This window comes from Hibiscus syriacus, unplaced genomic scaffold (assembly GCF_006381635.1).
Source record: "Hibiscus syriacus cultivar Baekdansim isolate YM2019G1 unplaced genomic scaffold, ASM638163v2 tig00111941_pilon, whole genome shotgun sequence".
NCBI classification, from domain to species: domain Eukaryota; kingdom Viridiplantae; phylum Streptophyta; class Magnoliopsida; order Malvales; family Malvaceae; genus Hibiscus; species Hibiscus syriacus.
The window spans coordinates 451917-475855 of NW_024063217.1; the positions used below are offsets into that span (position 1 = coordinate 451917).

General features: G+C 39.4%; 2 pseudogenes; both read right to left on the reverse strand.

Annotated features, from left to right (window-relative positions):
• Positions 1-5429: 5429 nt before the first annotated feature.
• LOC120173016 lies at positions 5430-6702 on the reverse strand (annotated as a pseudogene).
• Positions 6703-9084: 2382 nt separating this feature from the next.
• Positions 9085-11489, reverse strand: LOC120173088 (annotated as a pseudogene).
• Between the last annotated feature and the right edge of the window lie 12450 nt (positions 11490-23939).

Consider the following 23939-nt stretch of genomic DNA (forward strand, 5'->3'; position numbering starts at 1 on the left):
CGGCTGCACGGAGTGCGGGTTTTACCTCCATGAAAGATGTGCGGCGGCGCCCGCGACCACCCTCTTCGTCTTCTTCCACCATCTCAACAGTCAGAAAACGGTGTTCATTGCAAAGTTTGATACAAAGAGGTTAAGGGGTTTGTTTATCATTGTTCTTCTTGTGAAATTTACCTCGACATTGATTGCGCTTTGCTTCCGTGCTACACTAGTGTTGGAAACTGGTCGAGACCCGACATGCTGCCCACCCACATCCTTTGGTTTCCATTAATCCAATCGGATGTTTTTACTGCACGGGTTGTAGAGACCCTTTGAAAATAAACGATGCTTCGTACGCTTGCTTTGATTGTCAAATGTTCGTCCATAAAAAATGTCTTGAACTACCCACCGAAATTTGCCACCCTTACCACCGCTGACACCGTCTCGTTCTTCTTTTTTCTCCACCAATGTTGTATTGGGAAAGAGAAGTTTGCAGCTTTTGCTACAGAGAGCTTAGGGGATTTGTTTATCATTGTTCTTCTTGTGGAGTTCACCTTGACATAAACTGCGCTCTCCTTCCGCAACACAGTGGTACTGTTGGAAACTTCAACGAGCTTAGCCATGTTGCTCACTCACATCCTCTCAATGTCAATGTCAATGTCAATGTCAAACCCATATGCCCATTAATCCAGCAGGGTATCTCAAGTGCAATGGTTGTTTCTGAAAAATAGACGAGGCTTCGTACGCTTGTTTCGATTGTCGAAAGCTCTACCATAAAAAATGTCTTGAACTACCCACTTCAATAGAGCACCCTTGCCACCGGAAACACCACCTTATGCTTGATTTCAATGGTGCCGACTCTGTTTGCAATCTGTGTCGGAGAAGACATCGAGGGGAATTTTTTTCTTTGTGTCCCTTGCAAGGTCAGCATTCATGCCGGATGTGCTTGGCCACCGCCCGTTATCGAAGATAAATCTCGCCATGATCACCCCTTCACTTTGTTGTTAGGACCAAATAATCCCTTCTTCTGTAACGCATGTGGCGACCGAGGAGATTATGTCTCCTATATCTGTTCTACCTGCAACATTCAAGTTCATAAAGATTGCACTTCATTGCCGCGTCACATTACACTTGGTCTCCATCCCCATCCCATTTCCCACTGCTTTTTCCTTTGTCTTGATCACAATGATTCTAGACCTTGGGACTGTAAAATCTGTTTCGAAAAAGTAAACATCGAGCACGAGAGTTACTATTGTTCTCGGCCAAGTTGCGATTTTGTTATCCATGTCCGGTGCTCCATCGAGAAGAAGATTTCATATGGTGTGTTTGAGGTTGAAAATCTAGACGAATTTAAGGGACCCGATCCGCTGTACGAGCCCATGAGATGCATCATTCGTATAGAATATGTTAGTCATGAGCACAACGTGGTACTCTCAGATGAAATTAAGGATAATAAGTTTTGCAATGGGTGTGTGATACCTCTCCTATCCTCATTTGATTATTGTCCACACTGTGATTTCTTTATCCACAAGACATGTGCTGAGTTGCCGAGGAAGTATAGAACATGGTCCGGTTTAGAACACTTCAGTCTTTGCACTGATGGTATTTTCGTTTGTCTATGTGTCGCTATGATCATAGTGGTTTCTATTACAAGATGGATGGGAGTTCGAATGATTCGTGTTCTTACATATGCATAAAATGTGCTTCGAGATCTCACAGTTTTACATATCAAGCTGATCAGCCACTCTACATCTTCTATGTTGAAAAGCATGAAGGCAAGTGCAATGCTTGTAAAGATTTATGGCTTGATTATGGGGTTTATAGATGCAAGGATTGCACATTTGGTTTGCATGAGAGATGTTTGACATTACCACGCACTGCTCGGCATAAGTGTGATCGACATTCTTTGACGTTTGCTTATCAAGATCCCGACGAATATCCACTACGACACTATCGTGACATCTGTGAAAAAAGAAGAGATCCCTGGAAATGGTATTATCGTTTCGAACAACTCATTTATCAAGGCCGGAACTAAATACACATATGTAGGTCACCCGCATTCTCTCTTTCGTCAGGAAGATGCATTACTACCCTGAATGCAATGACTGTGGCAAACCGTGCCAAGATCTGGCCCTCAAGTGTGAGGAGCATGGATGCAAATATATTGTTCATTGGACCTGCATAAGACCGACTTATTTCTATGGTGGAGCTCGTAGCGGCAGTGACAGTGGTTGTGATAGTGGCGGTGACATTGGTAGTGGCTGGAACACTGAATAAGCGAACTCGGTGTCGGAAAACAGAGTGGCTTTCTTGGTCTTTTTATTACGTTTTGTGTAATCAGCAGTGGTCTTGTAAGTTGTATTGTTCTTCTTTGTTTACCGTCGAGATTTTAAAAACGGCGACTCCGAGTGGAACTGATGCTCTTGTTTTCTTCAATTATTGATTTTAAATTTCATGTCTGAAGTTGAAGCTTGTATGATTTACATGCTAAAGTGTCTGAGTGATATGGTTACAATGAATGCTATATGATGCATAGAGTGCTTCTAAGAAAGGAATATTAATATATGCTAAGGTCCGACCTCGTAAATTAGGGAAGAATCTATAGGTATAATTGGCATATCATAGAGTCTCATACACCATACGGTCATTTTACGTATTCGGGTGTTATACCATCCATTGCTATTCAATGAGGACACCTACGGTCCAAGCGGTGCCACTTACGACTGAGCTGGCTGTGATGAAATAGTGTATGGTCTGAGCTATAGCTGCCGGGAGTGTCAGTTTTACCTGCACAAGAAATGTGCTGAGGCGTCCTCGGAGATTCAGCATCACCCTGCTCACCACAACCACTCTCTTCGTCTTCCAGCTTCGGAACATCGACAAACAAGTGTTGTGAGCAGCTTCTGCGGCTTCTACAAGGTCAACGAATTTATTTATCATTGTTCTTCCTGTGAATTTTACCTCGATATTAATTGCACTATGCTCCCACGCGACACTACTAGAAAATTCATCGAAACCGTCCATGAACCTCATACTTTCCATCGTACGCTTGTTTTGATTGTGAAATTTGCTTTCATACAAAATGCCTTGAACTACCCTTAACAATTAATCACCCTTTCCATCGTACACATCGGCTTTCACTTGGTTTCAATGAAGGCTCCCGTGAATGCAGCCTGTGCCGATTCTATTTTTGGTCGGAACCTTATTATTGTTGTGTCCCCTGCAAGTTCTACATCCACTTTACATGTGCTCGACCACCGCTCGTTATTGAAGACAAATCTCATCATGATCACCCTTTTACTTTGCTGTTAAAACCAAATGACCCGTTGCACTGTAATGCATGTGGAAACGAGGGAAATCATGTTTCCTATATTTGTTTTGCATGCAACATTCAAGTTCACAAGGACTGCATTTCGTTGCCACACAACATTCGACTCGATCTTCATCCCCATCCCGTTTCCCACTACTATTGCATCTACACTGACCAGCATGATTCTTGAGATTGGGATTGCAAAATCTGTTTTAAAGAGGTAAGCATTGATCAGGGAAGTTATTATTGCTCTCAACCTGGTTGTAACTGTGTTATCCATGTCAAGTGTTCCATCGAGAAGGAGGAGTTGTATGAGGTGGTTGAGGACTTGAGGTAGAAAACACCGATGAATTTGAGGAATCTGGTCCGTCAAATGAACCCATGAGTTGCATCAATCGTGTTATCAAGGAAATTGAAGTCGGAGACGATGTGATTGCAGCAGAGATAGAACATGCTAGTCATGAGCACAACCTGATGTTCACAGACTAGATTAAGGATATTAATGTTGCAATGGTTGCGTGCTACCTATTGTTTCCTCATTTTACACAAGGCATGTGCTGAATTGCCGGGGAAGCGTCGGCTATGGTTTACACAAGACTGTTCAGTCTTTTCTTGAATGATATTTTCAAATGCGATAAATGTCGCTATACGTGTAGCGGTTTCTCGTACAGGACGGATGACTCGTGTTTGTCCCTTAGATGCGCTTCGGTATCTCACAATTTTCCATATCGAGCAGACGAGCCACATTTCATCTTCTACGACGACAACTATGAAGGAAATTGCAGTGCTTGCAGTAAAGATACAAGTCATATGCGTGTGTACAGATGCAAGGATTGCACATTTGCTTTGCATACGCAGTAAAGATACAAGTCATATGCGTGTGTACAGATGCAAGGATTGCACATTTGCTTTGCATACGAGATGTGTTACGTTACCACGTATTGCTTGGCATAAGTGTGATGAACATTGTTTAGTACTTGCTTATCAAGATCCAGTCGATTATCCGCTACGACACTATTGTGACATCTGCGAAGAAGAAAGAGGTCCACAACAATGGTTTTATCGTTGTGAAACTTGTGACAAAGCTATGCATACTGAATGTGTTCGGATAATATCCGTTTATCAATGCCGGAAGCAAATACAGATTCAAAAATCCTATATATCCTTGCACTTACACATTTATAAGGGATACCTATTACTACCATGAATGCCATATTTGTCGTGAGCTCTATCAAGATCTAGCCGTTAGAATATCTAGAGGGAGGATGCAAATATTTTGTTCACTGAGATTGCATACTCTTACAAATAATTGATGTATGAAGTCGTGTTTCAGGTCCGAATCGAACTTGAGCAAATATGCATGAAATTGATGTCACACATAAGTTACAATGTTCCCCTAATTACAGACATCGAGTATTAATATATTTAAACCTTCAAAAGCCTTAAAAGTGTACTTCAATTCAGGTGAATTCCTAGTGGTCACCTTGCCCTAGACATGGAGATGGAAGAACCAAGACTACACTATACATGTGTTTTCTTAATCAGCAGTTCTGCTAAAATGCTCCATTTTAGAGAGTTTAAAACTTCATTACCGGAACCCGTATGTCAAAAAGTGAAAGAGGGCAAGGAGGATCATTTCATGTGAGCTCATCAGCCATGAGCAGAGACGTCAGCATGCCTCCGTGCCTGTAAAATCAATTGCCAATTCTTCAGCACAAATGCATTCATGGATCAACCTACCCTATATGTAGCATGAAGTAAGTCGATGCACAAGGTGTACTCTAGGCACTCATATCGACCGTGTATATGCACAAGTTTTTCTATGCCTCTGTGTGTATATGTTCAATATGCACTGGTTTCCTTAAAGGTCCGTGTGAGCTTCCGCCAGGCGAGCATTTTTATGCCTATCGCCTTGACAAAAAGCACACCTAGGCTAATGAGAGGAATGGGATTAAAACCCCCCGCTAATAACTGTGATAGACACAGCAGTACATAACTGCGTAGCAAAATTCATATTCAAACCGGTTGACGTCATTTTAGGCTAACGAGAGAGGTATGGTATACATCCCCATTGAGCACTATTAATACTCTTAAAAGATTGAAGTGATCTGTTCTCAATCCCCAATCAGTTTTTCACACACAATGATAGCAATCTTAATTTAAATCTTAGCAAATAGTTTAGAACAATGTCTAAGCAATTACATAGTTTTGTTTTCATTTTAATCGGATAAAGCCGTATTAAGGAAGCAAGCACTCTGTACTATTAAAGATAATGACCACCTCTAATCTACAACCCCAACCTGCATATTCACAAATAAAAGCCCTGGAACGGATAGGATCCCAGGACCTTAGACCCCAACCTTTATCTTTAGTTTTAAACACCTCTAAGCGAACTTTCAGACCACTCTTACATACCCTATTCTTGCAATTAGGAGGGCACATGCAGGAAGAACCGCACTCATGTATCAAGGCTTTTTGGCTGACAAGAACACCGTTGGTCGTATATGGGAGATAGCCACCATTTCGTTGAATGCAAGGGCAGTTGGACTTGCTAGCTATACACCCACCATGGCAATCACAGCCAGTTGAAGATTCGTTTGAATTTACAGGCTCTGAGTATCTTAGACCGGGATAATACGTGAAATTTGCCGGGGCCTTTTCATCATCGACATCATTTACAAGAGAAACAGGTATGCTTTCAGCCCCAAAAGCGAGATCTTGCAATATAAGGCCAACTCTAGCAGCACTGCCATCCTTCCATTGCTGAAAAGATTTCCACACGGTATATGTTTCAGGCTGCCCGGATAACCTAAGTTGTACTTAAAAACATTGTAACCAGACTTCCCTTTGTCCACCATGACTCCTGGATTTTATACATATATCTTTCCTGTTGGATTTGATATATCTTTTACACCACGAATCACTCGAATCTCGTTACCTCGATGCAAGCTCTTCTCCAAAGCAACATTTCCCCTTTCAAGCTTCTGATCAGTTATTTCCATGCCTCTATTATTAACGTTTCCACCTTGGCCACTGTAAAACAACACGTCGCCATCCTCGGAATTATCTTCGTACCCTCCGGACGAGACAATGCTGACTGCTACAGGCTCTTCACCTCGAGAGACCTTGAGCCCCATGTAATCAATGCCAGCCATAATTGGAGCATGAAATCCAATCAAACACATCTCCATCCTGAAAAAGAAAATCTCTCCAATCTCCACACCAGGCACAACACCAATTCTCTTCTTCACATTAGTCTGAATCCCTTTGTTCGTTAGGATTGTTCCCGCTCTTAAGTCGGGTCATCTCGTTGCTCCTGGAGCAGATTCCTTCGCATCCTCAATCTGAGAAATTTTTCTTCGTAGAACATCGTAGATCAACCTTATATATCCTACTGCTTCCGTGTCAACATCGGCTCACCTGAACATATCGAAATCCAAGAGATTAAATGACTCAACAATTTTATCGACAACATCATCTATATTGGCATCAGAGGACACAATATTGACATCCTGGCTGCCGCCAGCCCAAGTCCTCTTCTGACTCTTTTTCCTTTTGGGGGCAGCCTTGCTTGAATCTTCAACATCAACTACATGAACCCCGTCGTTGTAACCATCCACTTCGTGTTCCGACAAACCCGGATTTCTCGAACTCCTTCCGGCATCCCCATTTGCTTCACGTTGTGAGTGTCCGGGTAACCGGCATACGGATAGAATGGCGCAAAACCAGACTGGAAAGGACCACCGGTAGGCGCGCACTTAAAAGGTGGGGCAGCTTGGGGATGCGGAAACGAAGGGAAACTCGGCGCCGGAGGGAACATCGTAGTGGCTTAACATTCAAAATCCTAGATTTATCTATATATTCTTCCCCACCGCCGTCTTCCATTTCATATAAATCGTATTGCAAAAGACTCTGTGTTTCTCTACGATTTGAAGAACTGTTAAGCTAATTAAGCAACCCAAATCTAAACAAAGGAAACCCCAGCAGATCAGAAAAAGAGAAATCACATCCAATTCAAAGCAAAAACCCTAGAATTTTTCTACCCACCACAACCTCCCAATTTCATACAACCGATTTGGAGCAATTTCAAACTGATTAAGCTACTCGAAATTGAATAAAGGCAACGCTAATAGATTAAAAATGAGAACTTTACCTCCAATTCGAAGCAAGAGGCATTGATCAGTGGCGAGTTCCAATTTGGAACCTAAACCAAAGATTTAAGTGAAACCCATTAAATTCAAAACACCAACGACCAGCTTTGACTCATTAGATTAAAGACTGTTCAGAAATTTGCAGTAAAATCCCTGAAGATATGAACAAACAAAGTGCGAACAAAAGCAAAGCACTCATCTTTCTCTGTTTTGGTAATAAAAAATTGTTTTTCACTTAATGCGTTTCATAATTTAAAGAGTAAATTACGCCTTTAGTACCTAAGATATCAGTTTTGATCCATTTTAGTATATAAACTTTTCATTTTTTTCAAAATCATGCATAAAGATTAGTTTTTGTTTCATTTTAAAACTCCGCATTAAAAATTTTAGTTTTTGTTTCATTTTAGTACCCGTTCAAAATTCATTTGAAAAAAATTGAAAGTCTATGTACTAAAATATATCAAAACTGATAGTTTAAGTACTAAATGCGTTAAGTTTTTAACAACGTGTACTAAAATGAAATAAAAACTAAATTTTAGATATGATTTTAAAAAAATTAAAAATTTAGGTATTAAAACGGATCAAAAGTTAAAATTTATATACTAAATGTGTAGTTTATCTAATTAAAAATTGGGTTAACTAAGCTACTATCACTTAACTTTATGTAGTGTATCGGTTATATTACTAAACTTTCGATTGTTTAAATTATAACAGTAAACTTTGATTTGAACTTTAATTTTGATTTTAAGTATATCACGGGTTTAAATTTTAACGGTACGATGATGTGGACGGATCCTTTCGTCATTGTGATGATGTTGACAAAATGATATCGTTTTGATGCGGTTATTGATACCTAAAACGACATAATTTTAAGCACCAATCTTTAAGGATGTATCTATTTCACCACCAAACTTCAAAAAAAATCTAGTTTTAGACACTGAACTTTCTCATTTGTCACGAACAACTAATCATCTCTTGTCATTGATCCTCATTCGTGACAATATTGATATCAAAATATTCATTTAAACTCTCCATCCTTTCCACAAACCTCCTTTGATTTCCATTAATCTATTTAACGGTATTTATTAGTGCGACGATTGTCGTGGCTCGTACGCTTGTTTCGATTGTACGACGTTCTTCCATAAAAAATGTCTTGAACTATCCTCTACAACCGATCACCCTTGCCACCGTACGCACCAGCTTTCGGTTGTTTTTGATGATTCCGATGAAGAGTTACTTGGATATAACCTGTGCCGACGTATTATTCGATTCGAATTTTATTATCGTTGTGTCCGTTGCAAGTTTTATATGCACCTCAGATGTACTTGGCCACCACCCATTATTGAAGATAAAGCTCATCACGATCACCCTTTCACTTTGTCGTTAAGACCAAACAATCCCTTCTTTTGTGATGCATGTGGCAACAGGGGAGATAATGTTTCCTAAACTTTAATTAATTAATTACTTTAACTAGAAATATTACTTAATCCGTCCAAATATATAATATTCAATCCATATAATATTGCTTTATTCAATTAAACCCAAATATTTTACAAATGAACATTGAAATTGAATATTACACGATCAATTTAAATCAAACTGAACAACACGACACACAACATTGACATATAATTACATACACTTGAAACCAATCTGAATAATTTACTGTCAAGTAAATACTTGAATCCAATACGATACAATCAAACCAAATCAAATTAACACAACGTACAACTCCGACATAGGATAACGATCACTTAAAGCCAATCCTTTTCAAGCACTTTAATTGTATATGTGGCGATGAGAAGTATAATGTGGCCGAGAATTCCTTCATAACCACGGGGGCAGCCATATCAAGCTACAATCATGAAGACAGAACAAAAGTAAAGTTGACATTAAAACAATATTCAAGATAATAATAATAGCAACGACGATGTCCGTCATTGAAAAAACAAAAAACAAGAGGAGCTCGTAACATACCCACAATCGAAGTGAACGATATAATCACATTCGGTACACTTGACAACTTCATCTTGGCAAGGCTTACGGCATTCCGAGCAATAAGGATAACCGTCCACAACCTTACCTACATAATTGAGATCTTTGTGATGGTGGTTGTGATAACCCCAGTTAAAAGTGGCACCGTCTTTGAGAAACGGATATCCTCCGAGAGCACATCTGGAATGAACAGAATTATCGCAAGTTGAACAAGAATAATACAAACGGTATGCATCTCTCTTCTTTTCACAAACATCACAACGAAACTGTTCTGGATCATCTTCCCCATCTTCATTACTCAATTTCAGTAAGTGGCGATCACATTTGTGTCCAACTTCAAGCGGCAATGTGATGCATGCAAAGTCTAAACTAAAACTGCACTCCTTGCATCTGAATGCACCAAAATAGTTATGATAGTCACCACAACCGTTGCATTTCCCTTTGCATTTTCGATCAAAAAAGAGCACGTGTTGGTGCCCTTCATTCTTGATGGTATAAGGAACTGCGGCACACCTTAGGCAAAACTCTTTGCCTCCAACACCAATATAAAACAAACCACTGCACCGGCGACCACACAAGCTACACCGTCTCCAATCCCGGGCTTCAAGGGTGATGGCGGGTAGTTGAAACCAGTGATGTTTGATTTTAGGTAGCTCAGCACAGGTTTTGTGAAGGAAGAAATCGCACCTGGAACAATAATAAAACGGGGTCGAGATAGGCAACATGCACCCGTCGCAAGCTCTATCCTCGTCCCCTTTGATCTTGTCTCCTAACACCAGATCGTGCTCATGGTTGAAATGGCGTACCTTCATAGCTTCGCCAAGCTCATTCACCTTGATAACACGGATGCTGGAAGAAGAATCCGTAGCATCATCCCTATCTCCATTTTCTTGATCAATTATGGTGTACAAGGAATCATCCTCAAACACACATTTCACGTGAACCACAAAATTGCAACCTTCCTTCGAACAGCCGTAACATCCATACTCCTTTTTCACGCGCTCGAAACAAATTTGGCAATCTCCATCTTCTCCTTTTTCAAGGAAATACTTGTGGACAAGAACATCATCATGTCGAGCGGCTTTGATCTTCCGCGGCAACGAAGTGCAACTTTTATGGACTTGAAGGTGGCATGTATGACATACATAGGAAACAAACCTACCAATGGTGCCACATGCATCACAAACGAAGGGATCATTTCTAAAAAGCAGGGAGAATTGGTGTTCATGATTCCTGTTAGCTTCAATAATAGGTCTGGATCGAATGCATTCAAGGTGAATATCAAACTTGCAAGCCAAACAACGATACAAAAGATTATCACTATCATTCTTTTGGCAGACTTCACAAAAGAAATTGTTTTCCCTAAAGTGAAGGAAGAGAGTGTGCAAACGGTGGCAAGGGTGAGCAGTTTCTGTGGGTAAGTTATGAAAACATTTTGAATGAAGTTTAATCTTACAACCAACAGAAACATAAATGGGACCCATTAAGGATTCTAGACACCATGAGCAACAGGCTGTTTTGAGTTCATCTTTATGGTTTTGGAGGAAGATGAAGGGAAGCTGGTGGCCATCATCTTTGAACTCATACTTTGACCTGTTTTCTCTATCAATCAAATTCCAAGAAGACGCACCACATTTGGTGCAGAGATAAAACTTGTCAACACAATCGTAACAAGAATAAAAACGAAACTTACATGTTTCCTTGCACATCGCACAAGCTCTCCCTCCATACAGCCACTCTGGTAGTGGGTAAAGAAAAAGACCATAGTGTTGGGGATGCAAAGGGTGTGGTGTAATGAAACTGGGTATTTGGGCACATTCCGGATGGAGGTGAAAGTTGCAGTGTACACAACTAAAGGTTGAGGCTGATATGATCACTTCCCCGCACACCGAGCAAAGAGCTTTCTCATTCTCATCGCCTTGCGCTTCAACCAACACCAAGGGATGATCATGCAAATCATAACGGTCAATCTGCTTTCCCTTGTCCATCGACATTTTCGAGCAGTGAATGTGATTTAGACGATGAATGATTGAGGGAACAAAAGAAAGCAAGAAAGAAAGAAAGAGTTCTGGCTTTGTTGATGAATTGAATCTTCATCATCGTTGCCAAATATAAAGACTCGTTTATGCTTTTCTTTTCCTGCTTATGCACTTCATTCTTTTCCCGATTAAATCAGGCAAGTATAACCTTGGAATAAATGCTTTAGAATGTAAATTTTTGGAATACAAGCAAAGAATTTTACTTTAATGGCCATCCGTTTTCTTTTGTCTAAAGCATTTAGGCCGTGAAATCATTAAATGAAAATTTAATATTTAATATATTATTATAAAATAGTATATGGTGATGTAAATTGACACGTGATTAAAAATAATCAAACAACAATGAATAGAGATGTGCATTGATTAATAGGCTATCACATCAATTTTGTGAAAAAACAAATTATTAATTTATTTAATATTTACGTTAGATGTACATCAATTTAACAAAAAGAAGAAGAAATATTTACTTTGAGAGTTAAATTTAGGGTAAATTACATAAACAGATATTAAAATATTAATATTTTTTACAGTACTAAAATTCAAAAAATAATAAATGATCATTAATGTTATTTTTTTTGTAACAAAGTCAATCATTCCGCCGCTAATAATTGTTATTCTAATATTAGCTGACCCTTATTCCCATATGTAATGGGGTAAAAGGGAGGTACGATAGTAGGTTGTTCCCAACGTCAGGTTGAGAGCAGCTTCCGTGGGAAACCTCCGAATTATAAATTATCCACCGTAGAATTCGATCCCACGACCACAAAGTTAAGAGTCTTGCGCTCTACCAATTGAGCTGGACGGGCAATCTTTGACTTGTTTAATAAAAAAAGAATCATAGAGAAGAAATGAAAGGTACGACGGAATATGAGTTGTTTCCTGAATTTAAAAGGAATTCGTTTGCTTGCGGAGGAAATTGAATTGAATAAACACTTACTTGTACATTTCTTTTTCTGCTATGCACTTCATTCTTTTACTGAGTAATTAGGCAAAGTATAACCATAGATGCTTTAGAATGTAAATTCTCTGGAAAGAATTTTTACGTTAATGCTCTTTCTTTTTCTTTTCTCTAAAGCATTTAGACCATGAAATCATTAAATCTAAACTTAAGTTTTGATTTTCTTTTGTAAATATGACAATTCGTTGACAATTTAAATGTATTTCTCGTATTAATAGGATTGATTCAAGCGGTAAGCAGCTTGATATCGCTTAAGTAAGGTCTTAGGTTTGAGTCTTTGTGTATGGAGAAAATCTCCGCTGAGAGACTCACCTATCAAAGCAAGGTATGCGACCCAGATCGGTTCAGATTAATTAGGGTGAAGCCTTAGAACTGTGAAGGGCAACAAAAAAAATGTATTTCTCCATTACTGTGACATAATACTATACATCATCAAATAATTTAAACTATAAAAATATATTATTATAAAAATAGTATAAGGTGATGTAAACTCACACACTCCTAAAAAGGGTAATTACACCATTCTTTATTGAATTTTACTCTCTCTTCTATTTCAATCATTGTACTCTCAATATTTTTAATTTACTCACTAAACTTTTGAATTGCTCCTGTTTTGGTCACTATAAATTATTTTTTTATTATTATTCAATGACATGTCATATTAAATATAAAAATAATTTAAAACAAATAATATATTATTATTATTATTATTATTAAATTTAAAATGATTTAAAATAATCATCGTCCCTTCTTGTTACCGTCGATCACCATTTAGGTTTAATTTTATATTTAAATTATTTTTATATTAAATAATAATAATAATAATAATAATAAATGTCATGTATCAAGATAATAATAAAATAATTCAGAGTGACCAAAATATGAACAATTCGAAATTCAGTGAGTAAATTGAAAAAATTGAAAGTGCAATGAATAAAATAGGAGAAAGAATAAAGTTAAGTGATGAATGATGTAGTTTATCCTAATAAAAATAATCAAGCAACAACGAAGTAAATATGCATGGACTTTAGGCTATCACACCAATATTGAAGATAATTCTAGCCATGTTCACCCTTTCACTTTGTTATTAAAACCAAATAACCCCTTCTTTTGTAATACATGTGGCGAGCAGGGAGATAATGTTTCCTACATTTGTTCTACCTGCAACATTCAAGTCCATAGAGGTTGCACTTCGTTGCCACGTCACATTACAATTAGTCTCCCATCCCCATCCCCTTTCTCACTGCTTTTTCCTTTGTATTGATCACAATGATTCTAGAGTTTGGGACTGATTTCTAACGCTACCAGTTCATCTGATAGTGGAACCTTGAACTCATCTAAGAGGCCAAATGCATGTGGCTCTACATTCTCAGGGTCATCAGAGGTCAGCATGTACTCCAGGGGTGACCTCGACCACCACTTCTTTATCGACCATCTCGGACTATCGGTCCAGTCTCTCCCATCGATGATCAACGATCGTCGAGGCACTCTTATGGTTGCAACCGCCGACAGCCGTTGCAACCCGAAAGTTTGACATCGATGCGGGGGTTATTGTGGGATTCCGTGCTAACCAAAAACCACTTTTCCCCCGCTGCAGCAACCGAGGGAAGATCTTGGGTTTGCATTAGCTCCTATAGGGGGTTTTATAGCACAGGCTTTGGTTGCTAGGCAAATCATTCTTGGCTCAAGTAAGCTCTTCTTTGCCACTGGTTGAAGATGCTGAGACCTTAATATATATATATATATATGGATCAGACTATATGATGGGGTGTTTCCATTTGATCCATTAAAAACTATGGAAGTTCGGTTATGGTGTTTGTAATCTTAAATATGATGAATATGTGGTGTTCATGAATCATGATTGGTTATGGTGTTCATGTTTGTCAACATAATAGTGTATTGAAGGATATGATATTTCTATTTTTAATTTGTTTTTCATGTTTTAGTTTATATGTTTAAGTAAAAATTTTAAATAGATCGATTTTATTTTATTTAATCAAACTTTTCGTACAATAATCGAATCATCTGAGCATAGCAGAATTAAGTAAGGGGTGGGAGGGGCCGTGCCTTGTCCCGAAATATTTGTCTATTGTCACTTAGATATATGTTATTTTAATGATAAAGTACACAAATAGTCCCTAATTATATGATATTTTTTGTTGAATCTTCTGACTATTTGTAACTTATTTCGTTACAAAAATTTACGAACGTTTGAGCTGGACGTTACAAGATGAGTGACCATTTTGTAATTTTTAATAGTCCCCAAACTCATTTTTTTCGTTAAAAAAATTAACGAACGTTTGAGTTGGACGTTAACATGCTGACTGAGATATAATAATCATTTGAGATTATGAGATCAGATTTTATCATATCTGAGTTACCGGGTTAAACGTCCAACTCAGATTACTATAATTTTTTTAACAAAAACGACAAATTTAAAACATATGAATACCCAGATGACTACTTTGTAACTTTTAATAGTCGAAAAACTCAACAAAGGAATACCTTATAGTTAAGAGATCATTTTGTAAATTTTAATAGTCAAATGACTCAATAAAACATTATCCTATAATCAAGAGACCATTTGTCCACTTTACCCTAATTATCGATTTTTAAGTATAAAAACAAATGAACCGAAACCAACCAACTGAATTTATCGATTTAGGTTTAACGGAATTATCCTCTTTACTCAAAATAATTCTTAGTTCATTTACATGCAATAATAACAAAATGAAATAAACAAATTATTTTTTCTTTTATACCAAGAATTGTACATTGTAGGCACCATAAATGTGAAATTACAAAAAAATACTACAAACCAAAGATCTGATCAGTAATGGTGCATCGATGAAGCCGGAAAACATTAGCTACCCTTTCAAGTAAGTTCGAGCACGATAAGGTAATACGGATGCCCTTGGCGGGATCCGGACGACTTGTTCGCTCCTCCTTGGTTTACCTCGTCGTTAACGGGCGTAAGATACCAATTCAAAACGTATTTCGACAAGTCGTATATCCCGGGAGCGAAAGCACAAATCTGAAGAGGGATTTCGGAGGTCGACCTAGGTTGAAGTGTGAGTTTAGTAGAGCTCGACCCTGACCAAATGAACTGGGGGACACTTTCAAGGTCGGGGATGATGTGGTAGCCGGAGAGATAGAACATGTTAGTCATGGGCACAACTTAATGCTCTCGGATTAGTTTAAAGAGAATAAACTTTGCAATGGGTGTGTGCTACCTCTCCTATCCTCAGTTTATTATTGTCCACACTGTGATTTCTTTATCCACAAGACATGTGCTGAGTTACCAAGGAAGAAACAAACATGGTTTGGCCTAGAATGCTTCAATCTTCGCACAGATGGTATTTTTTTGTCGTATGTGTCGCTATTATCGTAGTGGTTTCTATTACAAGGACAGGAGTTCAAATGCTTCTTATTCTTACATATGCATAAAATGTGCTTCAATATCCCACAGTTTTGCATATCAAGCTGATAAGTCACATTACATCTTCTTTGTTGAACATCATGAAGGCAAGTGCAATGCTTGTTGTAAAGATTTATGGGATGATTATGGGGTTTTTAGATGCAAGGATTGCACATTTTGTTTGGATGGGAGATGTTTGACCATACCACGCACTGCTCGGCATAAGTGTGATCAACATTCTTTGTCGCTTGCTTATCAAGATCCTGACGACTATCCACTACGACACTATTGTGACATTTGTGAGGAAAGAAGAGATTCATGGAAATGGTATTATCATTGTGAAACTTGTGACAATGCTTTGCATATCAAATGTGTTATCGGGAAATATTCATTTATCGGAGTCAAAAGTAAATACACATATCAAGATCATCCGCATCCTCTCACTTTCGTCAGGAAGATACATTACTACCCTGAATGCAATGACTGTGGTGAGCCGTGCCAAGATCTAGCCCTCGAGTGTGAGGAGCATGGATGCAAATATATTGTTCATTGGACCTGCATTCTCTATGGCGGAGCTGATAGCGGCTGTGAAACTAGTTGTTATATTGGCAGTGATACCGGTAGTAGCAGTCCATTGGTAGTGGCTGCAACACTGGTACTGATAGCGGCAGCGACACTGGTTGCGATAGTGGCGGTGGTACTGATAGTGGCAGCGACACTGGTTGGGATCTTGGCGGTGATACTTTTAGTGGCATTGACATTGGTAGTGGCTACAGCACTGGTACCAGTGGTGAATGATGTATTAAACCATTCAACAAGAGAACTCGGTGTCGGAAAACAGAGTGGTTTTCTCGGTCTTCGTATTACGTTTTGTGTAATCAGCAGTGGTCTTGTAAGTCGTATTGTTTTCTTGTTCTGGTTTAGATGTAATATATGGTTATTTGGTTCATAAATGCTAGATGTTATAACTCTGAATTTGGTTTATTATTGTTCAATCTTGTAAGTTGTATTGTTTTTCTTTGTTTACTGACGAGATTTTAAATATGGCGACTCCATGTGGGACTGATGCTCTTTCATGTCTGAAGTTGAAGCATAGAGTGCTCCTCGTAAATTAGTGAAGACTTAGTAGGTATAATTGACATGTAATAAAGTCTTATATACCATACGGTCATTTTACGCATTATGTTTTGGTTTTATCTTGATCATTGACTGTCAAAAATTAACAAAACTGTATACCTGAAGGTGTGAATTGATCATTACACCCGAATGCGTAAAATGACCATATGGTATATAGGACTCTATAACATGTCAATTATACTTACTGTGTGGTTTACTCATATAAGGAGGAGGAGGATTTAAATATTCTTCACTCCAGACCATGCAGTATTCAATGTTCAAGTTGCCAGTGTGAAACAGACAGTTGAATCAGATTCCAATAAAGGATTATGCTTTCATACGCTTATTTTGAGGCTGGCCGGAGTTGGTGCCTGTAAGTGAAAAATTTTGGATCTTCGGAGAGACGCAGAGAAAAAAGGAAAATGGCGGAGCTTCACCACATGAGCCATCACCATGCACTTGTATTCAACGAAGACACCACAGGTACAATCGGCGCCACATACAACTGCGCTGGCTGCACCAAACCGATGTCGGGTTCGAGCTACGGCTGCACGGAGTGCGGGTTTTACCTCCATGAAAGATGTGCGGCGGCGCCCGCGACCACCCTCTTCGTCTTCTTCCACCATCTCAACAGTCAGAAAACGGTGTTCATTGCAAAGTTTGATACAAAGAGGTTAAGGGGTTTGTTTATCATTGTTCTTCTTGTGAAATTTACCTCGACGTTGATTGCGCTTTGCTTCCGTACTACACTAGTGTTGGAAACTTGGTCGAGACCCGACATGCTGCCCACCCACATCCTTTGGTTTCCATTAATCCAATCGGATGTTTTTACTGCACGGGTTGTAGAGACCCTTTGAAAATAAACGATGCTTCGTACGCTTGCTTTGATTGTCAAATGTTCGTCCATAAAAAATGTCTTGAACTACCCACCGAAATTTGCCACCCTTACCACCGCTGACACCGTCTCGTTCTTCTTTTTTCTCCACCAATGTTGTATTGGGAAAGAGAAGTTTGCAGCTTTTGCTACAGAGAGCTTAGGGGATTTGTTTATCATTGTTCTTCTTGTGGAGTTCACCTTGACATCAACTGCGCTCTCCTTCCGCAACACAGTGGTACTGTTCGAAACTTCAACGAGCTTAGCCATGTTGCTCACTCACATCCTCTGATCCCCATTAATCCAGCAGGGTATCTCAAGTGCAATGGTTGTTTCTGAAAAATAGACGAGGCTTCGTACGCTTGTTTCGATTGTCGAAAGCTCTACCATAAAAAATGTCTTGAACTACCCACTTCAATCGATCACCCTTGCCACCGGAAACACCACCTTATGCTTGATTTCAATGGTGCCGACTCTGTTTGCAATCTGTATCGGAGAAGACATCGAGGGGAATTTTTTTATCTTTGTGTCCCTTGCAAGGTCAGCATTCATGCCGGATGTGCTTGGCCACCGCCCGTTATCGAAGATAAATCTCGCCATGATCACCCCTTCACTTTGTTGTTAGGACCAAATAATCCCTTCTTTTGTAACGCATGTGGCAACCGAGGAGATTATGTCTCCTATATCTGTTCTACCTGCAACATTCAAGTTCATAAAGATTGCACTTCATTGCCGCGTCACATTACACTTGGTCTCCATCCCCATCCCATTTCCCACTGCTTTTTTCCTTTGTCTTGATCACAATGATTCTAGACCTTGGGACTGTAAAATCTGTTTCGAAAAAGTAAACATCGAGCACGAGAGTTACTATTGTTCTCAGCCAAGTTGCGATTTTGTTATCCATGTCCGGTGCTCCATCGAGAAGAAGATTTCATATGGTGTGTTTGAGGTTGAAAATCTAGACGAATTTAAGGGACCCGATCCGCTGTACGAGCCCATGAGATGCATCATTCGTATAGAATATGTTAGTCATGAGCACAACTTGGTACTCTCAGATGAAATTAAGGATAATAAGTTTTGCAATGGGTGTGTGATACCTCTCCTATCCTCATTTTATTATTGTCCACACTGTGATTTCTTTATCCACAAGACATGTGCTGAGTTGCCGAGGAAGTATAGAACATGGTCCGGTTTAGAACACTTCAGTCTTTGCACTGATGGTATTTTCGTTTGTCTATGTGTCGCTATGATCATAGTAGTTTCTATTACAAGATGGATGGGAGTTCGAATGATTCGTGTTCTTACATATGCATAAAATGTGCTTCGAGATCTCGCAGTTTTACATATCAAGCTGATCAGCCACTCTACATCTTCTATGTTGAAAAGCATGAAGGCAAGTGCAATGCTTGTAAAGATTTATGGCTTGATTATGGGGTTTATAGATGCAAGGATTGCACATTTGGTTTGCATGAGAGATGTTTGACATTACCACGCACTGCTCGGCATAAGTGTGATCGACATTCTTTGACGTTTGCTTATCAAGATCCCGACGAATATCCACTACGACACTATCGTGACGTCTGTGAAAAAAGAAGAGATCCCTGGAAATGGTATTATCGTTTCGAACAACTCATTTATCAAGGCCGGAACTAAATACACATATGTAGGTCATCCGCTTTCTCTCTTTCGTCAGGAAGATGCATTACTACCCTGAATGCAATGACTGTGGCAAACCGTGCCAAGATCTGGCCCTCAAGTGTGAGGAGCATGGATGCAAATATATTGTTCATTGGACCTGCATAAGACCGACTTATTTCTATGGTGGAGCTCGTAGCGGCAGTGACAGTGGTTGTGATAGTGGCGGTGACATTGGTAGTGGCTGGAACACTGAATAAGCGAACTCGGTGTCGGAAAACAGATTGGCTTTCTTGGTCTTTTTATTACGTTTTGTGTAATCAGCAGTGGTCTTGTAAGTTGTATTGTTCTTCTTTGTTTACCGTCGAGATTTTAAAAACGGCGACTCCGAGTGGAACTGATGCTCTTGTTTTCTTCAATTATTGATTTTAAATTTCATGTCTGAAGTTGAAGCTTGTATGATTTACATGCTAAAGTGTCTGAGTGATATGGTTACAATGAATGCTATATGATGCATAGAGTGCTTCTAAGAAAGGAATATTAATATATGCTAAGGTCCGACCTCGCAAATTAGGGAAGAATCTATAGGTATAATTGGCATATCATAGAGTCTCATACACCATACGGTCATTTTACGTATTCGGGTGTTATACCATCCATTGCTATTCAATGAGGACACCTACGGTCCAAGCGGTGCCACTTACGACTGAGCTGGCTGTGATGAAATAGTGTATGGTCTGAGCTATAGCTGCCGGGAGTGTCAGTTTTACCTGCACAAGAAATGTGCTGAGGCGTCCTCGGAGATTCAGCATCACCCTGCTCACCACAACCACTCTCTTCGTCTTCCAGCTTCGGAACATCGACAAACAAGTGTTGTGAGCAGCTTCTGCGGCTTCTACAAGGTCAACGAATTTATTTATCATTGTTCTTCCTGTGAATTTTACCTCGATATTAATTGCACTATGCTCCCACGCGACACTACTAGAAAATTCATCGAAACCGTCCATGAACCTCATACTTTGTTTGCCATTAATCTGAATGGATCTTTTAACTGCGATGCTTGTCTCGACTTGAATAAAAATAGACGATGCTTCGTACGCTTGTTTTGATTGTGAAATTTGCTTTCATACAAAATGCCTTGAACTACCCTTAACAATTAATCACCCTTTCCATCGTACACATCGGCTTTCACTTGGTTTCAATGAAGGCTCCCGTGAATGCAGCCTGTGCCGATTCTATTTTTGGTCGGAACCTTATTATTGTTGTGTCCCCTGCAAGTTCTACATCCACTTTACATGTGCTCGACCACCGCTCGTTATTGAAGACAAATCTCATCATGATCACCCTTTTACTTTGCTGTTAAAACCAAATGACCTGTTGCACTGTAATGCATGTGGAAACGAGGGAAATCATGTTTCCTATATTTGTTTTGCATGCAACATTCAAGTTCACAAGGACTGCATTTCGTTGCCACACAACATTCGACTCGATCTTCATCCCCATCCCGTTTCCCACTACTATTGCATCTACACTGACCAGCATGATTCTTGAGATTGGGATTGCAAAATCTGTTTTAAAGAGGTAAGCATTGATCAGGGAAGTTGAATGATATTTTCAAATGCGATAAATGTCGCTATACGTGTAGCGGTTTCTCGTACAGGACGGATGACTCGTGTTTGTCCCTTAGATGCGCTTCGGTATCTCACAATTTTCCATATCGAGCAGACGAGCCACATTTCATCTTCTACGACGACAACTATGAAGGAAATTGCAGTGCTTGCAGTAAAGATACAAGTCATATGCGTGTGTACAGATGCAAGGATTGCACATTTGCTTTGCATACGCAGTAAAGATACAAGTCATATGCGTGTGTACAGATGCAAGGATTGCACATTTGCTTTGCATACGAGATGTGTTACGTTACCACGTATTGCTTGGCATAAGTGTGATGAACATTGTTTAGTACTTGCTTATCAAGATCCCGACGATTATCCGCTACGACACTATTGTGACATCTGCGAAGAAGAAAGAGGTCCACAACAATGGTTTTATCGTTGTGAAACTTGTGACAAAGCTATGCATACTGAATGTGTTCGGATAATATCCGTTTATCAATGCCGGAAGCAAATACAGATTCAAAAATCCTATATATCCTTGCACTTACACATTTATAAGGGATACCTATTACTACCATGAATGCCATATCTAGCCGTTAGAGTATCTAGAGGGAGGATGCAAATATTTTGTTCACTGGGATTGCATACTCTTACAAATAATTGATGTATGAAGTCGTGTTTCAGGTCCGAATCGAACTTGAGCAAATATGCATGAAATTGATGTCACACATAAGTTACTATGTTCCCCTAATTACAGACATCGAGTATTAATATATTTAAACCTTCAAAAGCCTTAAAAGTGTACTTCAATTCAGGTGAATTCCTAGTGGTCACCTTGCCCTAGACATGGAGATAGAAGAACCAAGACTACACTATACATGTGTTTTCTTAATCAGCAGTTCTGCTAAAATGCTCCATTTTAGAGAGTTTAAAACTTCATTACCGGAACCCGTATGTCAAAAAGTGAAAGAGGGCAAGGAGGATCATTTCATGTGAGCTCATCAGCCATGAGCAGAGACGTCAGCATGCCTCCGTGCCTGTAAAATCAATTGCCAATTCTTCAGCACAAATGCATTCATGGATCAACCTACCCTATATGTAGCATGAAGTAAGTCGATGCACAAGGTGTACTCTAGGCACTCATATCGACCGTGTATATGCACAAGTTTTTCTATGCCTCTGTGTGTATATGTTCAATATGCACTGGTTTCCTTAAAGGTCCGTGTGAGCTTCCGCCAGGCGAGCATTTTTATGCCTATCGCCTTGACAAAAAGCACACCTAGGCTAATGAGAGGAATGGGATTAAAACCCCCCGCTAATAACTGTGATAGACACAGCAGTACATAACTGCGTAGCAAAATTCATATTCAAACCGGTTGACGTCATTTTAGGCTAACGAGAGAGGTATGGTATACATCCCCATTGAGCACTATTAATACTCTTAAAAGATTGAAGTGATCTTTTCTCAATCCCCAATCAGTTTTTCACACACAATGATAGCAATCTTAATTTAAATCTTAGCAAATAGTTTAGAACAATGTCTAAGCAATTACATAGTTTTGTTTTCATTTTAATCGGATAAAGCCGTATTAAGGAAGCAAGCACTCTGTACTATTAAAGATAATGACCACCTCTAATCTACAACCCCAACCTGCATATTCACAAATAAAAGCCCTGGAGCGGATAGGATCCCAGGACCTTAGACCCCAACCTTTATCTTTAGTTTTAAACACCTCTAAGCGAACTTTCAGACCACTCTTACATACCCTATTCCTGCAATTAGGAGGGCACATGCAGGAAGAACCGCACTCATGTATCAAGGCTTTTTGGCTGACAAGAACACCGTTGGTCGTATATGGGAGATAGCCACCATTTCGTTGAATGCAAGGGCAGTTGGACTTGCTAGCTATACACCCACCATGGCAATCACAGCCAGTTGAAGATTCGTTTGAATTTACAGGCTCTGAGTATCTTAGACCGGGATAATACGTGAAATTTGCCGGGGCCTTTTCATCATCGACATCATTTACAAGAGAAACAGGTATGCTTTCAGCCCCAAAAGCGAGATCTTGCAATATAAGGCCAACTCTAGCAGCACTGCCATCCTTCCATTGCTGAACAGATTTCCACACGGTATATGTTTCAGGCTGCCCGGATAACCTAAGTTGTACTTAAAAACATTGTAACCAGACTTCCCTTTGTCCACCATGACTCCTGGATTTTATACATATATCTTTCCTGTTGGATTTGATATATCTTTTACACCACGAATCACTCGAATCTCGTTACCTCGATGCAAGCTCTTCTCCAAAGCAACATTTCCCCTTTCAAGCTTCTGATCAGTTATTTCCATGCCTCTATTATTAACGTTTCCATCTTGGCCACTGTAAAACAACACGTCGCCATCCTCGGAATTATCTTCGTACCCTCCGGACGAGACAATGCTGACTGCTACAGGCTCTTCACCTCGAGAGACCTTGAGCCCCATGTAATCAATGCCAGCCATAATTGGAGCATGAAATCCAATCAAACACATCTCCATCCTCCCAATTTCATACAAGCGATTTGGAGAAATTTCAAACAGATTAAGCTACTCGAAATTGAATAAAGGCAACGCTAATAGATTAAAAATGAGAACTTTACCTCCAATTCGAAGCAAGAGGCATTGATCAGTGGCGAGTTCCAATTTGGAACCTAAACCAAAGATTTAAGTGAAACCCATTAAATTCAAAACACCAACGACCAGCTTTGACTCATTAGATTAAAGACTGTTTCAGAAATTTGCAGTAAAATCCCTGAAGATATGAACAAACAAAGTGCGAACAAAAGCAAAGCACTCATCTTTCTCTGT